The 26,152-nt window shown below is 39.1% G+C and overlaps 1 long non-coding RNA gene across 1 annotated transcript in view; it reads left to right on the forward strand.

Moving 5' to 3' along the window:
* The first annotated feature begins 621 nt into the window (after positions 1-621).
* The window catches only part of LOC148188300 (uncharacterized), an 86,454-nt gene continuing 60,923 nt past the window's right edge, over positions 622-26,152 (forward strand). The window contains exons 1-2 of the long non-coding RNA XR_015778042.1: positions 622-741; positions 2,058-2,194. This is a non-coding gene — a long non-coding RNA (uncharacterized LOC148188300). The remainder of the gene's footprint in view (positions 742-2,057; positions 2,195-26,152) is intronic.

Genomic DNA, 26,152 nt, shown 5'->3' on the forward strand with positions numbered 1-26,152 from the left:
TTCAAAGTGTTTATTGTCATATGCACAGTATGGAAACATGTTTCCCTGTACAATGAAATTCTTACTTTGCTGTCCACAGAATGCCTAACGTGTAGCAAATATAAAATAAATATGAAATAGAAATTTAGAAATTTACAATAGAACAAATAACACAAGTGTAAAGGCACTAAACAATTTACATCCATATGAGGCCCTGCTGCTTGTTACACTGTCTCCTGATTTATCCTTTATCTCATTATTATCATTATTATTATTATTATTATTATTATTATTTCTATTTTTATTTTTATTTTTATTTTTATTTTTATTTTTATTTTTATTAAAGTTTGTTTTAATGCACTAGTCGCTACCAATAACACAGAGCGATAGATACAGGAGGATTAGACCAATCACAGTGCAGTTTTCTTCAGATGACGTATGGCATACGTAAGCGGATACAAAGCGTTGGCTCGTCTTCCGATTGGTGGACAAGACCGAATCAAATCTCCGACCTCTCTACGGAATCATGGGAAACCAATATGGCGCTTAGCATCGTTGCTAATGTACTTTAATCATCGAAATAGGGATAAAATATAGACGAAAGACACCCAATATCGGATTTATCATTATGTATTTATTGAACAAAAGTCCCGTAAAAACACCCGAGTTCCCAGGCTGGACACCGAGGCTTCTAAAAGAGCTGTTATGCATCGGAGACATCCCTCTGAGCGGCACAGCCGGCAGCTGTCACCGGCGACAAAAGTAAGACGACAAACGGTCTCGAAATTATTAAGACTTTTTTAAATGATACCAATTTTAGAGGGTTAAGAATAGACTATATATCGTAAATCTGGTCTATAATCGTTGTTTAGGATTTTTGAATCAATTCTGAATCGTTAAAAACGAGAATCGAGATTATTTTGTGAATCGTTTTTTTCCCCACCCCTACCAAATGTGGACGCTTACAGCTAAAAAAACCCAAAATACCGAACTTGAGGGTTAAAACGCGAGCACACAAAATAATGGGAGACATCACAGTAGCTAGTTTCATTATTTTATCCAGTTTATGCTCCAAACCTACCAAACTTCATGTGGGTTATTTCGCTAGTGGCAAGAATCTATGAAAGTTTCACACACCTTAGGGTATTAATATCATATAATCCAAGTCAAACCTTATATCTCCTTTATTTGTTTTTGTAGCTGTTTTGCTCTTTTAGGCTCTTTTGTTTTTGTTTTTTTTGTACTGTTTGCTTTGTTTGTGTGCTCAGCTTTAAGTCTAGTCCACCCATCTCCCATTTGTCTTGGGCTGTGTCACATAGTATGTCCTCTTGTTGATTGCTTGTACTGCACTAAAAATAAGTAACTAAAAGAAAGAAAGAAAGAAAACTAAAGTGTCTAATTTGTACCCCTCCATAGTTTTGTATTCTCTAATGAGCATTAGCCTCACTGGTCCACCAGTGTGACTAATATGGACTGTTAGTCTTGTTAAAGATGCAGATCTCTTTTGAGTGTTTGGCCAAAGTACTATAATGAGTTTGGATTTCAGCTATCTTCCCCGAGACTGTGGCAAACAGGATAATTACATCACACTCTGCAAGTTACTCTGTGTGCATAGAAAGCCAAAAGACTGTTTGAAAGCTTTGATTTAACGAGAATGCCCTTTCTGTCTATTCTAGTTCTGTGTGCTTATCCATAGTGAGGTGGGAACTGATCAGTGGCATTGATCCAGGTTTATCAGTCCTTGCTGTCTATAAGGTTGTCTTTTAGAGTAATGAGCCTGTCTGCAGTTGCTGGGATAAGAGACCTTGGGGAGGATCAATAGGAAACTTATGACTAATTGTTTTAACTCCTAAACTACAGTGTTTTCCCCAGACCATTAAAATATATTGAGCTCCATCTCAAGTTGCCTTTTTGGATTTCATTTAGTTTTGGTTTTTTTTGTTTCGTTTGTGGTGATGGTGAAATAATAAAAAGCCAGTAATTCTGTTTCATTATCGAGGGCAAAAACAGCGTAGTTCCTGCGGAGTTTCAGAATTTGGTTGGTTTCTTTTCTAACAATTTGTTTTAATCTTCTTCAGGGAGGCTGAGCGGTATGATTCCACTGAGGAAACGTCTCATCAGCCACGTCAGTGCAACAACTTCCACATTGTTTTTTCAGCCTGCACTACGAGCCAGTAGAGGGATTCCAAGACTTGAATCCTCTTTCAACCTTTTGGTGAGTCATGCCATTGTGTCTTGAGAGTCCTAGTTGCAAAACCTAAAGTCCTTGTTTTGTGAAAACATTCTCTGTGTAACATCCTGTTGATAAGTCAAGATAACACTTTGGAACATATAAGCAAATTAGCTTGATTTCTTTCAAAAGCATGGGAAGAGGGTGACAAGCAACTCAACAAAAAAAGGCCCGAACATTAGCAAGAAATTAGCAGAAGGTTATGAGAAAATTACCTGAAAATTAGCAAAAAAGAAAAGAAAACATAAATAAATAAAAATAAACAAAAAGAAAATTGCCTCAAGAAAGTACTATAAAATGTTGTCTTTCTTGTAACATCATTTTAAATATATAATTAAGAGAATCATAAATATAATTTTATTGGACTTTGATCATGTAATCCCTTTAACTAATTTTGACATTATTTCCTTTTTTTGCCAAGTTGCTCATTAGGTTTTTTCTTGTTTTCTTTTTTTTTTTAGGAATCAAACCAATTTTCTTGGTTTTCAGAGGTTTAATGAAAGGTGTCTGATGCAGCACAAGAAAAGTGATATTTATCCAGGTGTTTGAGGGTTAGAACATTTATTAGAAAATGCATTTGTAAATGAATTTTTATAAATAAGTGACTGATTTTGTCTGTTTTGATGCAAGGTTAAAGCAGCAATCTCGAAGATTTCAGTCCTGGTTGATTTGTTGTGAACGTAGTTACTGGTGGTTACAGCAAATGCAGTTTGACACTGCAGGTCATAGAGTTCTTACTCCTCTGCAGTGCAACATCTTGTTGAAATGGTGCGTTCATTCGAGGTCAGTTTACTGTGTTCATGACATAAGTCGTTATGAACGCCCCCCCATGTAGAATGTATAATCTTGTAAGTGGAAATTTTTGGAAGCTCTGAGTTCCTGAGTGTTTTTTTTGTGTGATATTTTCAGAAATGGCGCAGGCCATTGAATATTATAATTTTAGTTGTTAAAGTTGTTCTTCATAATTTTATGATATGTCTGAGGATAATTAATCTTTTTTACTCTCACACTATTTTATGTGCCTTTGACCTGCAATAAGTGACTCACCCATTAACTTGCTAAAGTGTTTGCCTTGGTAGCATCTGGGTGCTGACATTAGTGTCCATGTTGCCATTGCCAAGCAGCGGTGCTCTCACAGCTTAACCACTTAAGCGCCAAGCATGTCGTGAACGTGTCTTCCCATGTTGTAACTAGGAGCTTACGAGTTCCATGTGAACACAGCAAAATTTGGTCACTTCTGGCTCCAAAAAAACGCCCATTAACTATATCGTCTATGGTTACCTCACTAAGTTGGAAGTGTGCAGCTTGTCGCCTGCAGCTCTTCATCTAACAGCTCACTGTGGCTGCTGCTGACTGCTTCAATTTTCCCTGCGATATTTCAAATGGATCCGCTGTCAAAAAATGCTGAAAATGTCTGTGGTAGTATAGTGCTTATCTCACCAACAAACACATTGACTGTGACTACTAAACAATGAAAGTCAACTCATGTTTTACCAGTTATATGCTTTTAATGTGAAGCTGCAGCAGTAGAAAATCTTCAGTTTGAATAAGCAGTAACTTTTCCACAAATGTTATTGCCAACACCCAGTTCATAAAAATCCAAATGTATAAGTAATGCAGTAAATTCATCAGTGGGCCAAAGGCTCCATCACCTTTGTGTTAACTAATTTGAGGACAGATAGTGACTCGACAGATATCTATTAAAATGAAAATGTTTGAGTTTATTACTTTAAGATGGTTCTGCTGGCAACGTCAGAAAGTTGAAAATATGAATCAAAGTTGAGCTTTTCTTTCCTATAGTGTACTGAGGAAGCCAGTCTGTTGCGTGCGAGTCTGCTAATGCTCCACAGATGAAGTTATTTTTGATAACAGCTAGCCATTTAAAATTTAGAGAATAAGAGGTTTTACCTATGCATTATTCATGCTTTCTGTAGGGCCTCAAAAACTGAAGCTTTCCAAAAGCTCTCTGTCTGAGCTGTGAGAGGAAGGTAGGAACACAACAAATTTCTCTTTTCATGTGTCTCTGTCTCTCTTCCTGCCTTCTGCTATAGAAACATGACCTTTAAATGACCTTTTCCCTATTTAATACTGATTTTGTTTTCTTAGCATGTCTACATTTATCTGTCTAGATACACTATGTGGTCACCTAAACATTGCACCTATATATGACTTTTTGAACATCTTATTCCAGAAAGAGTAATAGCCGTCTGGAGGCTGTTTTGCAGGGCAGATAAGTTCTTCTTCAACATGAAAATCAGAAAACATTTAGTTACTTTTAGTCTTTTTTTAATGTAGGAACACTTGAAGTACACTATGGAACAAAATGTCATTGTATGCTTTTGTATTAAGTAGGAATGTCAACCGATTAATTTTTAAAAATCTATATCAGTCGCTGAACTTCAGTAGTTAATCACGATTTACTCTGATATCACATTTTATTTATTTAATTTATCTAGTACAGTGAATTTCAGGGACAGAGCTTTTATTTTGAAATGCATATTCTATTTATTCTTCCAATATGTTTTTTTTTCTTTGTGCACTAAGCCAACGTGCTGTTTATATTTTGTGAAATAGAATTGAAATTGAGGCAATTTATAATATTTGGACCTCGAACTATTGACTAAGGAGAAACCTAAACCCCATAACTGGACCATTTGGGAACCACTGATTTAGCCCCTTTCCTAACATGACATGGTTGGTACCAGTGGATTCCTTAGGTCTTCTAGTTTCATATGACACCAGTCACATTACTCTAGCTTGGCTGGGATTGCTGGCAATTAACACAGTTTTTGAAAAAGTATTATGTATGGACCTTTGGAGTAATCTGGACAGGCGTGTCCACATACTTTTGGCCACATCTGCCTCTGTGTCTTTCTACTCTGTTGCATTCACATTGTTGCATCTTTCAGTGGGTTAAATTGTTTACATCAGGAGCTACTTAACCGTGCTGGCACTTGCTCAAGGCGAGGTGGGAGAGGAAGAGAGAAGGAGCGTGTGATTGAAAACATTAAGATGTAAGGCAATAGATGGAGAGACAGAGGATAAATATAGAGACGGGGTAACAAGAGAGGAAGAGAATGATGGGGGGTGTACAAAGAGGGAGAAAGAGAGAGATCTCACTTTCTATCTATTAAATATCTCAGTCTCTCTCTCCCTCCATCTGGAGAGGCAGTGGGAGCGAGAGATAGTGTTTGCCCTTGCAGGTTGTAATGAAGCTGTGGAAGGATAGATGACTCACTTTAACACAGGCAGCAGAGAAACACACACTCCAACATCACTCAGCTGACCTGAGTGTGTTTGTGTGTGCATCTGTGTGACAGCCTGTGTGTGTATATGTGTGTTTGATAAGAGTGTGACAAAAGAGACTGATGCTGATTATATAGGAGACTGGATGGAGTGATAAAAGTGCCACTAGATGGACAGGCAGTGACAGAGAGGTATGGGCACACGTGTGTGTTTGTGCTGAGCCTGTACAATTGCATGTGTGCGCACATATATGTGAGTGCACATGTAATGCATGCAAGTGTGCATTTTTCTGTGTATGCGTCCAGCCTCGCTTATAAGTGAAGCACCTATCTGTACACGCACCTGTGAGTGTGTGTATTGGCGTGTGAGGGAGAGAGTGTGCATCATGGAGAGACAGATAGAGGCGTCATCGCGCTGTTAGAGGGCTTGGCACCACGTCAGCACTTCTACAGTTCAGCCAAGGACTCCTGCACACACTGTCCATCCATCTCCACGTGTCTGAGGGAGGGAAAGGGTGAGAGGGGGAGGGAAAGAGATGGACTTCCTGCTAGAGGACTGGAATCAAGAGGAGAGTGTGGAAATAGTAAATAATACCAAACTTCCTCTTGTCAACTAAACTGGAATAGATGTGTTGCATGTACCTACACATATCAAACTGAAAACTCAAACAAGCTGCTGGCAGAGCTGTCCATCCTGATCATGGTCCATTCCAGTGTTTTGGTCCATGCAGCGTGTTGTATCACTGGACTTTTGCTCGGCCATCCCTGGGGAAGAATAACCCGAACGCTTCTCTTTGCTCTCTAGTAGAAAACCAAGGTGTTGGTTTGCATCCTGATGGTAGGGACATGTTCCCACCAATATTTTGGGAGGGCAGAATTGTCCCTACCAATATTTTTCGCATTATCCTCATTCTAACATTTCTGTTTAAACTCGTATACACTGCCTTAGATCCCACAAGTACTATAAGGTCTGGCAACCTCTTTTGTCCTCTTTTGAAACAGAGTTTCCCCTTCCCTTTCTCTCCATTCGCTTCTTTACTCTTTGTGTCTATGGTGAAGATTGGCAAACAAAATGAGAACAATATGCAGTTCAAGCCACAGGCCGAAAGAGTGAATGAGCAGGAAGATCTGGGTGCTGCTTAGACGGAGGGAAATTTACCAGAGTTTATTTACACATATATACATATAATACCCACATTATTGAGATACAAAGCTGGTTGAAAACTGGCAAATAGTCCCTTTAAAGATTTACATCATAATCAAATAACTGATTTTTACCAGTTTATAAATGTTTGAAAATACTGCATTTGACTAGTTTTGAGAGGTAGAGTATTACAAATTAGATTGTCATACTTGAGGAGCTTGTTTATTTTTTTCCATTAACCTTATTCAGCACAACTTCCTTATTTGCATCAGAGCCTCACAGCCAGTCAATAAACATTTTGCTTTCGAGTCAGCTTCAGCAGTTTGGTGTTTATTGAATTTGGACAAACTTATTACAAATATACCTTTAACAGCACTTTAGGAAAAACAGCTCTCAGTCAAACACCTGCCTGTCATTGCCATCATAACGGATCTTGATGAAATACACAACAAACTCACCTCATTATGTGTTAAACAGCACTGTCATTCATGGTTTCCTGTGATGTTAATTACCTGCGTCACACTGGCTGTAAACACATGCAACACTGATAAAGTTGTCAGTTTGAGTGCACTGTAACAAATGTTCCTGTAAAATTATGGTAAACTACTGGCATCCTGGAGTTATTTTATAATGTCAATACCACAAATAGCTTTAACATTATAATACCATTAAATTATCATTGTATTTTACAGTTGAATATGAAGCTCACAGTGTAATACTGGTACCAAAAAGCATCAAGATTTACAGAGTTTTTTGACAAAAGCAATATGTTACAGTGTATATTTCTGCAGATTATTTTACAGTGTTAATATCATAAATTACTGAACATTATATTACCATTAATTTATTACAGTATTTCATAATAAAATATGAGATTTACTGCATAATATTGGCTCTGAAAAGCAAACAGACTTGCAGTGTTTTACTGTATTTTGGAAAAAAAACCTGTGCATTACTGTAAGACTTTGGCATATTCTTACAGCAGTAATATTGCCTCCAAAAAGCTTTAAGATTTACAGTGTTTCACTGTATTTTGAAAAAAAAAACAACCTGCGTACATTACTGTTAGACTTTATCGTATTTTTACAGTAACACTGTAGGAATTGCATCCTGTCAAATGTCATGTTCGTTGTAAACCCCTCACTGTCTACTCCCTGGCATCCAGTGTTGCATTTTATTCTAAAAAGGTGGCAAAACTTTAGTTCAAAGATGATTATATCCAGTATAAGGTTACAATCAGAGTGGTTTACCCCTGTTGTGATATTCATTGGACACATGAAAGAAACAGGCAGAGTTTAATGCCACCTAAAATAGTTTGACTTGCTTCAGAATATTAAAGGGCACAAGTGGGAGTTTGACAGAGAGAGCTGAGAGGGACAAGACAGTTTGTTTTCATCCACATGCATTTTATCTGTGTGTGTGTGTGTGTGTGTGTGTGTGTGTGTGTGTGTGTGTGTGTGTGTGTGTGTGTGTGTGTGTGTGTGTGTGAAGCAGACCATGTGTAACAGCTGGCCTGGGGAAATGTCATTCACCACTCGCTATATGAGCGTGATGTAAAATGTGAATGCTTTTGTATGGGACAGAGTGGAGGCACATTTTATCTGTTTCATTTGTAGCCTCAGTGTTTTTCCTACCGTGAAATAGGTGAGTTTGGACTCCCCGGCTAAAAGAATTTCATCAGATCTGGTTTCAGTGGAGAGCCCTTCAAACCTGCATGCTGTGTGAGCCTGCAGGGTCCATGCAGGAAAAAAATGAGGAGGGTTTGTTGAGGACATTTTTTTGGTGTAAAAACTTAGAGAGGGATTGAGGTTAGCTTGATGGCTGCTTTATGTGTTTGCTTTTGGCCATTTAACAGGAAAATGACTGATTCAGATCAACCTTTACAAACACATTTACAGCCTATAAAGCTCCATATAGCTGTGGGGAACTGCGGTAATTATGTGGGATGCGTCACTATGAGTGACCACTATCATATACAACCTGTCATGTGATGTTGTATTACCATAAAACTTAATATATAAGCATGTCCTAATTAAACGCCTGGTCTTTTTACTAGCCAGGTGTGGCTGCACATTTTGACAAATAAATACCTGTCTCAACTGGCAGCCTGGACTGGTTGCCATGCAGTTCATTTTTTGTAAAAGTTCTTTGGATATGTTGTTGGCTACCCGCTGGATATAACATTAGTTAGATGACACATACACATATAAATGTCTTTTGTCAATTTGGACATGCTACACACACAATTAGCTCAGTAAGATTCCCCAAAACTCAGCCTTTCAGTTTATTTTACTAAAACCATGAGCACTAAAGAAGACTAATATTGTCATAGTAAATGAGAGAAATGCTTGAAAGAGGTTTAAATAAACAACAATTTTGTATTTTCCATCTTAGAGGCTCATATAGGACCAGTATATAACACAGCTTGGTTCTGTGGAAGCATTAGTCAGTTATATCCCTCTGTCTCTGTCAAACACACACACACACACACACACACACACACACACGTCTATGGCAGTTTGCTGATGTGTTGGAGTTGACACTTTTTGCATTCATTAATTTATACTCATGAATTTTCAATGGGGTGTCACGTTATGATGTCATAACGTCTTCCTTTTTTCCGTTGCCATTCATTGTGACACTTTTCCCGTGAGAGCATCACCACAGAAAAAGTCTTTTTTTTTTTGTTTTAAATTGGTTCCCACACAACTGCGATTCACTCCTTTTCAGTTTTTTGAAAAAATCTCACAATATTAGAGTCTCTGAAGTAAAACAATTAATTAATATACATACAATATAAAGTGAATTGATAAATGTGTACATTCTTGATTTGGCTATTTTTTAAAACCTTGTTAGGGTTCTTTATGAAAAACAATAAATAAGGCCACTGGTAGTTGCAGGTAAATGAACCATTTCTACTGTAGCTAGACAGTTGAAACCCCTTTTCCCCCCACAATCTGACAAGTGTGTGGTGATGAAAAAACAGACTGGGATTTATAATGTAAAGATATTCTTTTGAGGCTTCATAAAGTTTTAGGAAGCTTGGGTGAAAACTAATTTAAGTCAATTTCATGTGCATAAACTTTAGCTCACTTCTGACTTGTCAATACCTTAACATGATTATATTCAATGACATCTAAACAAAGAAAACACATGAAAAAAAGGGTCAATTCCTGATATGGGATTGATATGAATGCATATACCCTTCAGAACTTGGGTCTTCAGCAGGGGCCGCTCAGAGTTTCTGTTTTGAGTTTTCTTTTTTCCAAAAATGAAAATCCGAAAATTCTCATTAAGATAAATCCAATATATAATTTGTAATTATAATTTGGTCTTTTCATGAGATGGTTATCACACCATGAAAATCTCACACCTTTGCATCCCTATGGCAGCCCAGAAGCAGCTGGTGGCAACAGCAGTGTATTGCAAAAACCCGTAATGGGGATTGTTGTCGAAGAGATACAGGTCACATACAGATGTGAATAAATTGTATTTTTTAGATCTGCTTTTACTGTCTAACTGATTTTTGAAGTATAGGCGATCAAGGAGTTTGTCTGTCAATGCGAGTTTTCTTAATGTTTGAGGCGGCAGCGAGTCCAGACCGATACAGAGAGTGAAACAGAAGGTTGAGCTCACGTCATCAGGATGGTACTACTTTGTCAGTGTACCTCAGCGTCCACGTATTACACTAAAAGGTACCCATCTGAGTATACTGTTGACGTTCCAGGATGGCGCTACAGTGATGACAACAAATGCCTATGGTGGGAATACGCTGCATGTAATCATAAGGCAACCGATGCGGGGACGTCAACAAAAGCACATGCTGGCTCAGATGGTTAGGTTCAGGCAAAAGAGGCACATGGTTAAGTCTAGAAAAAAACATCACATTCAGGTGGGAATTGAACACCAGACTCCTGCCTGAAAGTCTGGGGTTTGTTGGACCAATCCACCTCCCCTCCCTCCCGCCCGCCCTATTGGGGCCTTCATGCTCCTTATATCGTGTCAATACTGGTAGCATTTCAAGCTGATGCCATTCAGGGGTGCATCATGTGGAAGCGACAGATGGCTTTTGGGCACAGGATCTTTCACTAAAATCACTGCAAAAGCAGTGGCGGTGTTTGATGACTTCGAAATGAGAATGGGCTCCTTACTTGGCCTCTGCATTTTAATATTTGGCCTTGCTCCTTAAATAGAAGTCCTAGAGAATGTATGGTTGTGAAAATTTGTCTCAAGGGCAAGGAAAAGTCATGGAAAAGTTATGAAAATTATCGGTAAATATGAGAATGAACCCTGTTTAGACTTAAATCATTTTGAACATTTGCCCCAGAGATACATATCAGCTCTATGAGGGAACAAACAACACTCTAATCAACTTGTTACCTCCAAATAATTCTCGCTGAAAACTCAACACTCATTAACGCTGTAAAATTCTACACAAGATGCTAATTTGTCAGTTTGTGACACCCATACTAAATAAGATTATCTGATTTCCTAAAACATTGCAGTTTCCTCCTCCCTTTAAATCTAATAGCCCAAAATATGAGGCTACAATGCTTTCACTTTAACCTTTGTACAGGTACAGATAATGTCTCCCGCTTTATCTCCAACACCCTCTGGTCTGTGACTTCAAAATAGGATACCAGTACAACAGTTTTTTTTTTACCTTTTAAAGGGTGCTCAAGGGTAAGCTGTTGGAAATGGGAAAGGTGGGGAAAGATGGAGATTTCAAGGGTTATGAGAAGAGAGGCGAGGCGTCCTTTAGTCACGGGGTTATGAAGCATTTTATCACAGCTTTTCTCTGACTCTGCAGCTCCTCTGACATTATCAACCTCACACTTTGTGAAAGCAAAACTCTGTGAAAAAACTGCAACACTGCAGTCTTCAAACAAACGCCTCAAACGTTTGCAGATTCCAAGCATTTTGTAGCCAAATGTCTTTGTATGCAAATCAGAAATCAATTTGGGTTTTTTGATGAAAGAAAAACTTACAAGTTCAGTGTGGCGGTCTGCTGTTGTTTACATTGTGATCTGGCTTTTAACAGATTCATAATCAAAGGTTTCTCTCTCTGTGCTGTGTCTAACTCCGAGCTGTAATGGAGGAATAAATTGAAGTGCTGAGATTTCAGCATACAATTATGTTTTATCTTCTGCTCATTATTTCACACACACACACACACACACACACACACACACACACACACTGCAAACAGAGTAAGAATGCAGAAGCATATGTACAGTATGTATATGTGCTGACACAAATGTACAGTATGTATCCAGATGCACAGTTTTTAAAGCGTGTGTCCTTAAAAGACTTTGAGAGCATTTTGCTCCAACAATTCTGATGTAATTCACCTCAATTCACTGATTTCTCCACGCTCAGCTCTTTCATAATTACACACTTTTCGCTGCAGACTCAAATTAATTAAAGTAGATCTCCAGTTGTTGTCTGCTCTCTCGCCGGCAGCTGATAAATCACATCACCATCCAGTGATGCGGTCGAGGAGGTGGATATATTGTGACTGTCCTATTATCCATACAGTGAGCTAGTGGTCATGAGCTTGATATATGGATATAGGACAGCTTTACTCTCCAGTATTAGTCGGTAATGTTGGCACAATTTAAGTACTTGTGCTGTCAGTGCTTAGACAGTACAACTGCGGACACGTGGGGGTTGAGGGTGTTGCTATGGATCTGTTTCCGTTTGTTTATTCATTGTAAAATGAAAGGACTGAAAGGATTTTCAGTGAAAAACATAACATACAATACAAAAAAAACAATTACGGTGTGTGTCTCTAGGGCCACGTGTAGTATATTGTTACCCTGAAGTTGAATGTTTGTCATCTGCAGCCATGTTGTTCTGACCCACAATGCCCCTGACCCATGACATCACATTTCCCACAATGCTCTGAACTAGACTGTGGTACTGTTACACTCTGCAATACGTTAAGGCCGTACATAAGAAGCAGTACTACGGATGTGTTCAGTGATCTTTATTTCATCATTATACTAAACTTAAAATTCAACAAATGAAAGTCTGGCATCCTTATTAATCTGCTAGCCACAGATAACTAAGAGATAAGACAGTGCAAAAATAAATATATGAACTCTACATGAGATAGTAAATATGTCATAGCATAAATGTTAATTTTCTACACTATCAACAGCATAACAAGTATTTCTGTACTTATCCATGCCGGCATCAACAAATATATCCAGTTTAAGCATGTGTTGATGCTGCTGTGTTTGTGTTAATGAAGGCAGAAGATGGTGTTTATTTGGAGCTGCTTAATTAGCAGCAACAGTAATGAAGCCACATGGGACAGTGTTGGTATCTGGACGGCCAGGATAGGATGATTATTTAGACTGGATTTGTCCAAGAAGCTGCTCTTTCTTTACACACTACACAAGCTCAGATGCAAAACACATAATATACACACACACACACACACACACACACACACACACACACACACACACACACACACACACACACACACACACACACACGTGCTTGCCTCTCTTGATCTGCTGCCAGAAGAGGTGTGTCTATTAAGACTTCCGTGTGTGTTTTTTGGGCGTGTTTGTTTATTGCTTTGTATTTAAATGTGTATATAGGACTGTGTGTGTGTGTGTGTGTGTGTGTGTGTGTGTATGTATGTGTGTGTGTGTGTGGGCATAGCAGGGATTATTTGCAGCATCTTTATGAAGGGTTTCTTGATTGTAGAGATGTCGCTGCTAACTGCTTCAAATCTGCAGGAATTTAATCTCTTCCTGACTTTCATTCACTTAAGTGTCCCATTAAGTATGAGCCGGCTGGGATTTACGTTACTGTTATTACAGTGAAATATAAACTGATAAATTGTGATGATTCAGAGAAATTTGATGGCAACAACGAAAAACTTTGCTCCGGCAGTAAACACAGTATTAGAGCTCAATCATTTAAATTGGTCCTGGGAGATGCAGGAAGTTAATTCATAAACAGTGGCATCAAACTTCACGTCCATGTGGGTGTTCAGAATAATGAGGACTGTTAAATGTAAGCAGGTCCACTGGTTTATTGCAGAAAGAGAAGAGCTTCTCCCCTAAATTTGACATGAGAAAGTGTGTGTGAATGTGTCTTTTTGCACATTTGCAACTACCTGTATGTGTGAGTGTGTGTTGTGGAAAATGCCAATTTCAGCGTTTCAACTGACGCAGGCTGACAGTGAAGGAGCAGAAACTGCAATGAGACTGACAACACACACTTTCTTCACTTCTACACACACACCTACACCCACACAGACACACCTCACTTATCATGACTATCGTTCTCTCCCTCCTCAGACGCTCACCTAGCCCATTTCTCTCTGTTACGCCTCCGTCTTCACTTTCTTCCCCTTTTTTTCTCTCCTTGCTCCTCCTCTTCTTTACATGTCTCTCCTCTTTTATGTCATTTCTTTTCTTGCTGCCTCTCCTCTCTCCACTCTGCCTAACCCCTCCCTTTTTTGTCTTGCGTCCTCTGCATTGTCCACTTTATTGTTTCTTTATCTCTATCTCTGATTTAATAATAATGGAGGCAACTAACAAGCTCTTTTAAAGGGACCCCAAAATCAAAAATACACATTTTTCCCTTGTTTTCCCTTTTTTGCACCACAAGCTGGGTGCCATCTAGTTCCATTATGTTCAAGAGAAGGCAGACGTCTTTATGGCTGATAACACTGAGCAGCTCACATGAAAACAATCTAGACTGATAAATAGCATCACAGATGTGAGGAAAAATATGTATTTTTGATTTGGGGGTGAACAGTCCTTTTATAAAGTCAAAGTCGTCTCTGTCGTCTCTGTCAGAAGCCAGTTTTCAGACTCATTTTGCAAACACCTTGGGTGTGAAAACTGTAGTCCAAACTGTGATCCAAAAATTGTGATAGCACATACAGATGTGTTTTGGTCCCTTTTCCTGATTAAAATGCTAAGCATCATGGTAACCTGCCTTGCCTTTTGGTAGGTGATATAAAAAGAACAATAAACAGTGTATTTAGGACTTGTGTGACCCTGAAAGTGACCCCAGTTAAGAACGCTGTTAAAGATCAGCTGCACGGTCCCGTGGCTTGAATCATTGGGACTTGAGTGCCTTAGCTAAGAGGAAAGCTCTGCATTACTTTCCCTTGTTCTGCCTTTATTTAGCATACGGCTTGTTTGTTGTGGTTGTGTTTTGTCTCAGCGTAATTACTTTCATTAATATTATGCTTGCACATGTGGAGAATCGCAGATAATTTATTGTCTCAACAGCAAGAAACTCCACTGAGACACGGCTAATTTCACAGATGTTGATTTGTTTTCCTAGTCCCTGTAAGCTCTTTGCATAACATCTATCTGTCTGTCTGTCTTTCTATGTATCTCTGACAGATTACAGTATTTCATTGAATATAATAGCTTGACTTAAGTTCCCTTCAAAGTCTTCAGGTGAACAACATAGACCCATGAGAGCAGCATCCCGATACTATACATCTCTGTCTGCATAGGAGCCATGATTCTGTGCCAAGGTTTATGAGGACGATATCTTAGAATGATTTACAGCCCTCTACAGCACTGCTGTAAAAATCCATGAATCATCAAGGTTTGATTTTATTACCGTCAAGCTGTGAGAGAAGAGTTCACGTCATCGCCTGAGGGTGGAGGTATTGAGCTCTGCATCGTTTTGTCTCTCTCTCTCTTTGTGTTTCTCTCCAACCTGAGGAAACTGCGCTACAAGGTTAACATCTGTAGGAGTCAGGGAGAGAGGGATGCAAGGAGAGGGGAAAACAGCATGAGGGGAGGAGGGGTGAGGGTTGAATGAGGGATAAATTGAGAAAGTAAAGGAGAGGAAGAGGGGGGAGAGAAAGAAAAGGACATTAGGTTGTGTTTCATGGTGGTTACGGATGATATTAAATATATAGACATGGAAAATGGAATAGAAAATAAATGTAATTTAACATAGGGGCAAAGAAATATCGGAGACAGAGCATGAAGAGAGGGATGAAAGACCAGAGCAGAAAGAGTGATGATAGAGAGATGTAAAAAGAAAGAGCTGCTGAAACAAGAGATCAATACTTTACTGTTGGGTGCTGAAATGGTGGTGGCAACTGTCTCCCTGAGTTTCCTCCTTCGTTAGACGCGTGCGCGCACACACACACACACACACACACACACGCACGCACACACACACACACACACACACACACACACACACACACACACACACACACACACACACCAATCCTCCCCTAACAGCCCCATGCCGGAGCTAAAGCACATCGTCGCTCACACACACGTGCTTATAAAGCTCGAGCAGGAGATGGTCTAAAGCTGTTGAGAGGACAGAATTAAAAGACGCCTGCTGAATAAATGTAACAGGTCTTGCCTGTTTCACCTTTAGTCATTATTAATCAAACATCATTTGTAGGGCATTTTTATAGGCAAAAGAGCTTTAAAAGCAAAGTTGGGTTGCAAATGATATTAGATTTTCACGGTATAATAAACCATCTCAGAAACTGTCACGGTTTCATGATTTATGATATTACATTTATTATTATTATTATTATTATTATTATTATTATTGCTGTTATTATTATTAGTAGTTATTACAGGTAGCCTTAAATGAATAAAACAGCAGTTGCTTTTTGTTAAACAAACACTTTTATTATAATTGACTCTTGAGAACGTTTTAAAATGAAATTATGGCTCTCAAGAGGGTAAAGTGATGCACATGTGCAGGAGAGATTCTCCATCTGATTGTATTTTTTTCAATTCAGTAGACAAACAAATGTACACGGTATGATAAGCGTATCCCTGTTGCCACTAATAAGCTTACTAATGAGGTCCTGCAGGTCAGGTTTTGGGTAAGCTTGTTAGAAAATATCGCTGGGTAATAAAGTGACAAAGCAGCACTCTGAGTATGCTATTTATAAGTTACAAAAATGTTCGCACAATATCCCCTGACCACCTCCAGAGGTGTTTTGGATCACAATCCTTCTTTACACGTGTACTGTCTTGTGGTTAAGCACCTTTCGACTGCAATCCAAACACCCAAAGCACATTTTAATGCAGAATGTGAGGGGGGTCTATGATTCTCTGTGATCGGGAATTCATTCCTCATCCTCATCACTTGTCTCCTCTATCCCTCTCTCTACCATGAAGTACGCTCGTGGTGATGCCTTGGGCAAAAGTATGTTTGTGACATACTTCAAAATGCACCTTTCTCTACATTTTATCTCTTAATCCATGTAGCATGTGAAGAAGCAGTGCAGTTTCAAACTGATAATACAGAATGCATCGGCAACGCTGCAAGATGGATTTACTATCCTGCAGAACTGTTTTGTATGTAATACTGATGTGAGGCCCTTATGTTATTGTGCCGAACTAAGCTGGGGTTGGGGATGGGTCATAAAAATGCAAACTTTTCTCTGGGACTTTCCTCTGGGACAGTCCTCTGGAGACATGTATTCGAAGCTGTGTGAACTTTGAGTCATTTTAAGGCACATCCTCGTCATTTCTTTTCTTTTTTTAAATCTAACCATAGCAACTTTTATTGGCTAAAGTGAGCGTCTGTAACTGTTTGTCAAGGATGTAACTTCACTAGCAGGGTGCTTATTCGTAGGATATTATACAAATCATTCTTTGAGAATAAGTTGAATAATAATTCAACTGTGCAATGCACTCTTATACAATTTATACCTATTGTACTCTTGCATTTATATTTAACACATTTGTAGTATGATGCACATTTTTGTAGCTACATAGTTCTTGTATTTTATTATTTGTTATACAACATATCTCTTTCCTATATTTTTATACTTCTCATTTCTTTTTAAACAAAAAATAATTTAACTATGGCTACATACGGGGCTGGGTGATATGGGCTGAAAATTATATTGTGATATTTTTAGGCTATATCTCAATACCCAATATATATATCAGTGTTTTTAAATCTCCTCAAAAGCACTTCAATAATGCAAGAACTAGAAGACAGAATCGGACATTACAATGTTTTAAGCAAATTCCCCCTTTGATGTGACAATATTGTAGTTATGACTATTGCTACTTTAAAAAAAATATTAATCTAATTCCATTTTTGATCAATAATCATTTGTGATGTAGATATAATGACTAAGTGGGTAAAGGCAAGTATTAAAACAAGTAGAGAAAAGTACATCACTTTACTATCATGCAACCTTTAAAATCAGGGTAAAAACCCCAATATAGATTATAATTAAATAACTGCATGTTTGCTTCTTAAATCTAAAGAGGAAAATTTTTTCCTGTTCTTAAATTCAAAGTGCAGTCCTCTTGATAAAGTTTACTGAAATTCACTGAGAAGAACATGCTGACGATAACGGACCCACAGAGCAGATCACCTCATACGCATCCTCTGTCAGAGTGAAGGCAGTCTAACCCTATTAGTCAGTTTGTCCTGTCAATTCATTGCGTCACTATAGCGCAGCTGTGGTTGTATTATTGATCTTAAGCCAGCTGAGAGTTATCCGAGCACACTGAAGCCTCTTACTTCACCGAGTTTACAGTATCTCTCTCTGTCTCATTTGTGCTTTGAAAAAGACTTGAAAGCGAAACACCAACCCATCCTGTCAGAGTTCATGAGCTGGAAAGATGAAGGTCAAAAGCACATACCACCCTCACTGGGCTGCTGTGTGAAAAAATGCCCACCTGTGGAGAGAGCACTTTGGCAGAGTGTCACGGACAATATATTTTAAAACGGAGCAGTCTGACACAAAGTCTACAGTCATTCCTCTACGTCAGGTGTATGAGGTCATTGTGTGTCATCCTTTGTGTTGCAGTGTGCCAAAAAACAAAATCAAAACAGGACTCCAAAATGATTGTTTTTAACGCCAAATTAATGTATTTTTAAATCCAGTTTTGGTCACAGCCAGAACTCAGTGTGCACCTTTTATGAAGTGTATCTATGGGCTTAGCAAATGAACTGGACTGGGTTCTGACTACAAGCTGGTGTTTTGGTTTTGATGGTCAGTATGATCAGATCAGATTGATGCATTAGAGGAGCAGCTGCTGCAGAGGCCAGTGAAAGCAAACTTTCTGTTGCTGCTGTTACATAGGTTAGACACATTGCTGGACTGCTGGTTGAGTGTTTTTTTCTTAACACACAGTTTAATCTAAGGTATGTTGGAAAATCAATAGACATCACTAATGAGAGCGCTGAGACAGAGAGACAAAGCGCTAAAGCGCTCAGTGGCTAAAACCTTTTTATTTGCTTTTCTCACCTCTGTTTCTCTTCTGCACTGAGCTGATCTGCCAATCAGAGTGATTTTATTCCCTAACAGGCTTTACCACTATGCTGAATGGGCCAAAATAAAGGAGAGCCAATGGTGAGGTACAAACCACAAAAACCAGAGTGACAGATGCTCACCAAAGGGCCCGACATTGACGGCTTGGTGTGTCAGAGTTGACTCGGCCAAAGCTGCACACGAAAATTAAACGTTTAAAATGTGGGCATTGATATCTCCTGAAACCAGTCAATCACTTTGGAGTTGAAGGAAGGCTGTGACACTTCCAGGTCGCAACTGAACTACAGAAAAATCATAAAACAAAACATCAAAGATGTAAGACATTAAGTAATGTTAAGGACCTTCAGAGGTAACTTAGACTGATGGATGGCCCTGTCTGTGGGCTCAGATGCAGACTTATAAATTATTTTGCCTCTGAGGAGCGAGTGAAGCAGTCAGTGTGAATGCCGAAGAAGCTGATGCAAAAAATCATAACGCAAAGTGTGGGAAGATTACAGCAACTGAGGAAAAAAATTCTGTTTAGGGAGGTGGCAAATAGAGTTGGGACATAAAATTTACATTTTGAAGTGAGTCGATTTTGTGTTAGTACTTAAAAAACTGTCCCTCTGTGCTCACAAACCTGGACTGGCAGACTGATTAGATCTTAACTTTTTCTGTGCTCACTCAATAGGATTGCAATTAACAAACTTCTGTATTATCTGTCACTCTCACTTAAGAAAAAACTTGAGGACAATATCTATCTGTATCCTGTCTCTTTCCCAAGACAAAAGAGCATCTCTTTATATCAATCTTTGTCTTTACAGGGCATAGACAGACAATAAAAAAACAAATTTTACACATACAGAATCTCAAACAGTTAACTTTTTGATGAAAGAACAGCTACTTCTCTGGGGAAAATGTTTAGACATTATTCTTCCTGTCCTGTGTGTGTGCGTCCATGTGTGTGTTTGTGTGCGCTGATTTGTCTCTTGACAGTGAGTCGTCAGTCCCTGCTGTGCCTTCTGGCTTGATGAGAACATCAAGAGGCCTTTCTGACTCATGGTGGAGTATGAGTGTTTATGAGCATGTGTGTATGTTTTGGTCTGTCTGTCTGTCTCTGTGCCTGTCAGTCTCCTCTAAGTGGATGATGCTTCATACAAATTCCAGATGCTTTTATATAAATCAGTCCAACTTGTTATTTAGGAAGAGCACTTTGTAAGCTGTGAGGAGCTGTAGTTTGATAAATCATTCAGTGCGACTGTATCCTTCTTTGACATTCTTAAAGATAATAAGCCAGAGATACTCAACATGAGGCGTGCGGACCAAATCCAGCCCCTGATAGGGTGCTGCGTGGTCCCCCAACTATTTTCTAATACACAATAAAAATAAAGTGATTCACACTGAGACCTATTTTTGTACTTTTAGTATAATAAAGTGCATAAAACAGCATCAAGATAGAGCTTGTTTATCAAAAAAAGTGCCAGTGGAGGATCCCCCAAAACCCCCAACAGAGGTCCTAGTTAATGTCCTAAAACCCTGAAAATGTCCTAAACTCTGAGAAATGTTTTAAAATCTGAATAATGTCCTAAATTTTATAAATTTCCTAAAATCGTAGAAATGTCTTAACATTCTAGAAATGTACTTATATCTGAAAAACCTTTTAAAATCCTAGAAATGTCTCAAAATCAAAGGAATGTCCTAAAATCAGAAAAAACTTAATCATACAAACTTGCTGAAATTCTAGAAACCATCTGAGAAAGTGTTGAAATCTGAATAATGTCCTTAATCCCAGAAATCTTCTAGAATCCTAGAAATGTCTTTAAAACCCTAAAAACCTCCTAAAATCCTACAGACGCTAAGATTCTAGAAACCCCCTACAATCTGAGAAATGTCCTAAAATCCTAGAAATGTTGTAAAATCCTACTAAATTCTGAGAAATGTTAAAATCGTAGAAAAGTGTATGGGGCTGCTGTGACTGGTCCCTGGCCTCCTGTCATTTTGCACAAGTGTCCTCCAAGCAGAGCAGGTTGAGCATCCCTGTAATCAGCGCATGCAGGAATAAGGTGATGGTTAATATGTCTAATTTAATTTTGGTACAGTTCAGTATTTTGAGCTTGTGAACTGAGAGCATCTGTCTTTGATTTTACATAAATCAAAGCTTTGTTTTCGTTCTTTTTTTTCAGCAAAGCAATAGAACGAGCATAAAAACTGTCAGACTGGGCTGTTGATTCAGGGAGCCATCTGAAATAATGTTAATGTAAAAAATATTGCTTAATGCAGCTTTAATGATGTTGGCTGCCACAATAAGAGACTCCATTTTTCACTTGTGTCCTGAGCTGAGCAAGCTGTTGAGCCATTGCATTAGTTCAGAGCTTCCCTGTGTGTTTCTTTCATTTTAGTCCCGTCTTTTCTCTTTAAACATAATACCCTTGAGAAAGGCTTGCTACTCACCCTAAGACACTACATTTTCCTCTGCAACCTTATCAATTAAAAAAAGGAAAAATAATATACACCACCTACAGTTATTTGCTGTTCTGTAATTCCACGCCATTTATCAATACAAGCCTCTTGCAGGGTGAATTTCCATAAACCTGTAACAGCACTGCTTTATCATTTAATTGGTCCCCGGTGAGAGAGACACCTTAACATGCAAATAACGCAGAAACTTTGAATTAAAAGCAGAAAACACAGGCAGAAAAGCTGCTGAATTCACAAGTGGTTGTCTGACAACTGTGATGCTCTTGCTTAAAGAGTTTTTAATTTTCTTCAGGTTAACAGAACGCCAGAAGTCCAGTATGTGAGGAGATAAGTGCATTTTTTTTCTGGGTGTTGATGATTCTCAGGTTATATTGATTTTACAGCAGCCTGGAACAATACTTGAGTCCTGCAAGGCATCAAAAAGAAAGACACAGAAGTCACAAAGAAAGCAAGCAACAGGCAAAAGCTAGTGTTTGTTTGCAATGTATCATTCCAAGTTAAAACATAGATAAATGTAACATTGCTCTTCCTAGTCCCCGAGATAATCAAATAGACAACATTTAAAGTGACATTTTTATGCCTCTGCACCAGCTTTCTGGGTACTACGTCCGTCCATCCGTCCGTCCCATTCCCATGAACACAATATATCAAGAATCACTATGAGGATATCTTCAAATTTGCCACAAACATTAATTTGCACTCCAAGATTAATTCATTCGATTTTGGTAATCAAAGGTCAAGGTCACAGTTACCTTGTATCCATCTCAGCCTTGTGAGTGTGATATCTTACAAATGCCTTTGGGAAATTTCTTGAAATTTGACTCCGATGTCCACTTGGACTGAAGATAAACTGATTAGCATTTGTTGGTAAAAGGTCAAGGTCACGGTCACCTTGTCTGTCTCATTCTTGTGAGCATGATAATTCAAGAACACCTTGAGGGATTTTTTTCAAATTTGGTACAAACATCCACTTGGACTTAGGGATGAACTGAGTAGAAATTGCTTGTCATAGGTCAAAGGTCAAGGTCACTGTGACCTCACATTTCTCTCATTAGCTCTCATTTGTCTCATAAACATACTATCTCATGAACACCTTGAGGGAACTTCTCAAAATTCAGCAGAAACGCTCACTTGGACTCAACGCTGAATTTAGATTTTAGTGGTCAAAGGTCTCTTTGATCTTGCATCCGTCTCATTCTTGTGACCGTGACATCTCCAGAACACCTTGAGGGAATTTCTTTAATTGAAGAACAACCATAAAATGATTAGATTTTGGTAATCAAACATCAAGGTCACTGTGACCTCACAAAACATGTTTTTGGCCATCACTCAATGGTTAATACACTTATTATGATTAAAATTCACACAGATGTGTAAAAGGATAAAATTCTGATATTTTATATCCCAAAAAGTCAAAGGTCAACTTCACCTTTACATCATAATGTTCTGCATAAAACACTTGCCATTACCCAATATCATAACTGAGAAAATGAAGGGGAGACATTTGGTCATATTATGATTTGGTAACAACAGTCCTGAAAATGCTGAGTGTAAAGATATTTTGTGCTTCTGGGATGAGATGTGTATAAAGCATCTCTGTTTTTAGAGACGCAGTAGGCGCAGAGGCATGCAATCACGGGCGGTGATTCTAGTTCACCCCGTGAACCTGCAGGTCAGAGGAAGACCTTGGGTCATCGTTGCCTTCCAGTGTGACATTGTCACATGTTTTCAGTGCAATGTGTCTAAACGCCTAATATCTGTATTTCTGCTACATGTAACTCGTGATTCTCTATCCCTGAAAGTGACAGTGACTGGTAGGGTTGAGGTTGGATGACTTTGTTGTTTACTCTCCAGGGAGAAGTCCATTTATCATACAGAGAGGAGGAGGTGTTAGTGGGAGTAGTCTGATGACATGGGCTGCTGCCTTACAGAGAACTGCTGTATGTGTATATACTGTGGGGACTTGCAAAAGATGTGTTTGAATAAGTAGTTTTGATAATATTTCGAAAAAGTGATTCAGCAGTGTTACTAAATGCTACAGTCGAGATAAAAAACAAAAAATTGTTTGACGAAGCGGTTCACACACTGAGCACAGTGGAGTTCTTTTTTAGTTTTGACAGATAAACAGGATATCTCAATCTCAGTTTTGCGCAGTGTTTGTTGGTAAAACATACCTGGACTACAATTTTAGTTGCTCAAACTTATGACTCAGGTCAAATAGGACTCCCAATTTCCTGGAGGCCTGCTTAGTGTGTAAATTGGCCCAAAAAAGTAATCATTGTCTGCGATTGATCCCACTAATCCTTTCTGCGATACAGCTGTAGCCAGTGGCATTACTGTCCCAGCAGGAATTGTTTGATTTGTTTCTTTTTTTTCTCCTCTTGCATATAGTTTTCTTTAGATTGCACTGGAAAAAAGTTTTCTTTGGATTTTTAAGGCTGTCACAGTGGTACACATTATACAGTTACCATTATACTTATGGTAATGGTATAGTAACCTGTTAATTTAATCATTCTGTATTTGTTGTACTACCATTTGCAGTCTGTACAATTGCACTGTTATCCGTTAACAAACGTCATTGTGTTGTTACTTTTTCGCTGAGACCAGCAGCACTTAAGGTTACTTTGTCGGTTTGTTGCTCCCATATACAGTATAAATAATGGATTTAGCTACTGTCCCCCACATATGTTTGTGGACTACCTTTTTGAAGCCTCGAGTTTTTCTTTCTTGACCTTGCCATCATGGTTTTCTGCAGCCAGAGGTGACCATATTTGGACGGGAGGTTAGAGCTGTGGAGGAGTGAGGGGTGGATCTGACTCAAAGACTGTAGCAACGGCTCGCAGAGATGTTAGGCGTTACTACAGTTGTAACGCCTCTCATCTATGTGTAAATTTAAGCCTTAAATGCTGCTCCTGACACTGGGATGTCAAAAAAAGCGCATGGTGGGCTTATGTTGGTTATGTTTAAGAAACAAAAGCACATGGTAACCAACAGTGGGACGTCAACAAAAGAACATTGGCCCACTTAGGATTAGGCAACAAAGGCAAGGATGGTTAGGATGAGGCAAAAAGGGCACACGGTAAGGTAAAAATCATATTCACACGGGAAGAGAATACCAACCTCCCACATGAAAGTCCGGCATTTGTCGGACCTATTCACCGCCCCTCCTAAAGGGACGTCAGTACTCTTGACTTATGGTAACGTATCGTAGCGTATCATAACACCATAACTGGTTCTGCACGGCTATATTCTCAGCTCCTGTTCGTTGGTGTATCACACAGCCTCGAAAGGTGACTTTTGGTGTCAGGATCTCACACGGAAATCACTGAAAAAGCGACAGTATTTGACGACTCTGGACTGAGAACGGACCGGCTCGTCACTCGAGTGTGCTCAGTCACATTACATTTAGTCATGTGGTCCGCTTCGTCTAAAAATATTGACGAGTGCAGCTTTAAATTTGCATTTAATTACCTTAGACGGCTGACTTTGTCCCACATGAGGTGTATATTTACTTTTTAAGGCACTTCTTTATTATTTACCTCCACTATATAAAAGCTTTTAATTACATCTTGAATGTGAATGGTATTAACAGGTTTCTGGTAACTTCCACATCAATGCCACATTAGCCCCCAGGGTTAAAGTCAAAGGGTTAACAGAGTACAATAACTCAGCCGCAGTTTGCTGCTGCCACGAGAAAAGAGGCTAAACTACCTGAAGGCAGCCTCTGCTGTGAGTGAAACAGCGTGGAAACCGCTGCTTTAAGAGCATTCACAGTGGTAGAGGTTTAACAGTGTCTTTGATTACCTGTGTGGACAAGGACATGCTGACTTAGTTCTTCTGCGCTCTGACTGATTGGCCCCCACGGACAGATGGACTCACTGATTGGCCCTCGGCATACAGAGCGCAGCAAGCAGGAAGTCCTCATAAAGAGTAAGGGACGTTCAATCTTCCAGCTCCCCAGACAACCACAACCTGCCTTCTGCTGAGCCTTATCTATTTCTTGGGGTTTCTGTTTCTGCCTCTTTTTGTGGCCGTTTGTCTCAGCGTTTAAGCTCTCCCTTCTCTCTTTTCCCACCCCGCTGCTCCCGTCTTCCAATTGTGTTTTTATCTCACTTTCAGTTTGCCTCTCTCTAACTCTGTCTCAGACCTCACACTCTCTCATATCTCTTTCTTTTTTTTAATTTCTTCTCACTTTCTGTCAGCAGCACGGTCCCTTTTCCTTCTTCTCTTTTCTCTTTTCCCTACAGCGGCGTTCAGAAAATTGTCTTCTGTGTGAAACGAGACAGAGGAGATTGGCTGGCAGTATTAGAGCGAGAGTGAGACTCTGTAAGGAGGTTGTAAAAATGACTCCTCCATAGGGAAATACCCACAGCTGTATTAAGATCTCCTTGTCTTTTAAACGCCTCCCATTCTCCAGCTAATTGTTTTGAAGCCAGGCCTGTAAATCCCAAGCGAGATCTGGCACTACTCATTGAATTAGCCCGCAGTTACAGAAATATCTCTCTTTTATCAATCTTTGAAAGCGAAATACATCTTTTCACCCCCCCGTTCCCTACCCCTCCCCCCCTCAATCTGTTACAGTCCTTCTGTATCTCTCCCTCCATTTTCTGCCTCATAAAAAAGCATTTCTGCTTAATTCATTTCACCGAGCAACAGGAAAAGGGACAATGTGACAAAGATTGTGAGGATTCAGATCATGTCACAAGACTTAATCCACTGAGCCACAGGGATTCCTGCTAATACTGCGGTATCAAAATATGCTTACTCAGAACTTATTATTTCTAGAGGTGAACAACCCAAATGGCAGATACCTTCCCTCCTTT

This window comes from Plectropomus leopardus, chromosome 11, assembly GCF_026936395.1.
Source record: "Plectropomus leopardus strain MGB_pleo_1.0 chromosome 11, ASM2693639v1, whole genome shotgun sequence".
Taxonomy (NCBI): domain Eukaryota; kingdom Metazoa; phylum Chordata; class Actinopteri; order Perciformes; family Serranidae; genus Plectropomus; species Plectropomus leopardus.